The sequence below is a fragment of the Mus caroli genome, chromosome 7, assembly GCF_900094665.2.
Source record: "Mus caroli chromosome 7, CAROLI_EIJ_v1.1, whole genome shotgun sequence".
In the NCBI taxonomy this organism is placed as follows: domain Eukaryota; kingdom Metazoa; phylum Chordata; class Mammalia; order Rodentia; family Muridae; genus Mus; species Mus caroli.
In genome coordinates, this window is record NC_034576.1 from 105,740,051 (window position 1) to 105,742,698 (window position 2,648).

A 2,648-nucleotide genomic window follows, 5' to 3' on the forward strand; every position below is an offset into this window, starting at 1 on the left:
ATGCCTCAAATGCAAGGGCACCCACATACATAATAGAAATCTTACTAAAATTTAATACATACATTGAACCCCACATGATAATGGTGGGATGCTTCAACACCCCACTCTCACCAATGGACAGGTTATTGAAACAAAAACAGAGATACAGTGAAACTAATAGAGGTTATGAACCAAATGGACTTAACAGGTATCTACAGAACATTTCACCCTAAAACAAATGAACACACTCTCTTCTTAGCACCTCATGCTACCATCTCCAAAATTGACCATATAATTGGCCATAAAACAACCCTTAACTGATAAAAGATGATTGAAATAATCCCATGCATCCTATCAGATTACCATGGCCTAAGGCTGGTCTTCAATAACAGCAAAAACAACAGAAAGTTCACATTTATGTAGAAACTGAACAACTATCTACTTAATGATAGCTTGGTCAGGGAAGAAATAAAGAAGAAATTAAAGACTTCCTGGAATTTAGTGAAAGTGTTGACACATCATACCCAAATTTATGAGACACAATGAAAGTAGTGCTAAGAGGAAAATTCATAGCAGTAAGTGCCCTGGTAAAGGAACTGGAGAGATCTTACACTAGCAACTTACCAGCACACCTGAGAGCTCTAGAAAAAAAGAAACAAACTCACACAAGAGGAGTAGAAGGCAGGAAAAAGCCAAAAACTCAGGGTAAAATCAATCAAATAGAAACAAAGAGAACAATACAAAGAATTAACAAAACCAAAACCTGGTTCTTTAAGAGAATCAACAAGATAGATAATTACTCCATTTTTAAAATTCTGTTATATCAGTTCAGTAGAAATTTTAAGATGTTAAAATTAAAAAATTATGTTATATTAACACCATATATAAATTTTATATTGCTATGATGAAACAGACTATGAGCCCATTGACCCATGGGAATCAGCAAGCAAAGTTTTATACAATAAGCAACAATAAGGAAAATCTCAATACTAATGGTTTTCTGTGAATGCCAAACTAAAAATCTACAGTCTCAGCTCAGTCAGAGCTCACCCCTTGCAGATATAGTTGGAATATAAAATGTCTCCCTCAAGACCTGTGCCCAAGATCTGTTCTCCAGTTATTGGTAATACTTTGGAGGCAGAACATGGCTGGATGAAATCAGTCACTGGGATACTGTTCTTGCAGTGACCTTCTATGATTTCTTCTCATCTTTCATCTCTGCTTTCTGTTCACCATTTGGTAAGATGCTATTCTCCAACAAATGCTCATGCTATATTTCAGCTTCACTCAAGGTCCTCAGCAGTAAAACTTGCTAAGTATGAACCAAATAAAACCTCCTCTTCTAAGGTTGTTTTTTCTTCATATATGAGTCACTGTGATGGAACACTAATGAGCACAGAGCTTACAGGAGGGTTAACCTCCATTTTATTTTCTTAGACTTTTCTCATGCCCTGTGTTCTATTGATAGTTATTTTACTCTATTAAAGATTACTTTCTTTGTGACCACAAAGAGCTAGAGTGTCCATTTCTTTCTCATTCTTCCCTTAGGATAACATAAAATGAACTCTTCAATCAGGCCTTATCTACATCCCAAGATCAGTTGAGATTTGACAACAATGCATTGTAGCAACCAATTTGCTTAGGAAACAGATTGATAAAATGTTTATAAATAGTTTTTCTTAATTATATGGCTAACAGTAAGTGAAGGCCTAGAGGCTGGACAGTAGGGCACTGTTATAGGCCTCTTATAACTCTTCCTTTCTAAGTGAAAAACTATTACTCAGGATATAATTCCAGTTGTTTTGATTTTTTTATCTGTATTTGCTTTGTACAGTATATATCTTTGAGAAAGAGGTGCACTTGTATTTAATTAGGTACACAGTTTCAAAGAGTAGGCATATGAAATGATTTCATGGTCATCATTTATAGAGTCAAGTTATTCTTATATTTTATTCTTATTATTTAGTCTCAAAACACCAAACATCAAAACACATAGAAGAAAACTTTTTACATTGAGAATATTTGAGGTAATGTATATACTAATAGCCTTGATCTCACACCTTATATACATGTCTTAAAGAATCATATTGCGAGGAACGGCAGGTGCCATCTTGGTCCCGGGACTCCGCAGAAAAGTAGTCTGCACAGGTGAGAGTGTGCACACAGAAGCAGACAGCTTCTGGGACAGGCAGGAGCCATAGAGCTTCTGAGGCAGCACCCTTTTCGGGCTCCAGACATCCGACCACCTCCCCAGCCAGAGGACAGGTGTCCACCTGGCCTGGAAGGCTTTTGCCTAAGGAACAGCGGGAGCCATCTTGGTTCTGGGACTTCACCAAAAAGTAGTCTGCACAGGTGAGAGTCTGCACACAGAAGCACACAGCTTCTGGGACAGGTGAGAGCCACATATCTTCTGAGGCAGCGCCCTTTTCGGGCTCCGGACATCCGACCACCTTCCAATCCACTGCAGCACCATGGTTCCTGGCCCGGGGAGTCTCCGGACACCCACAAGGACCCACACAGGATCCCCCACTGGATCCTAAGACCTCTGGTGAGTGGAACACAGCTTCTGCTCCAATCCAATCGCGCAGGACCTGAGACTGCATTAACTAGGGAAGCAGATAACATGGCCTGATTAGGGGCACAAGTCCCTTCCAGTCCACTCCAGCACC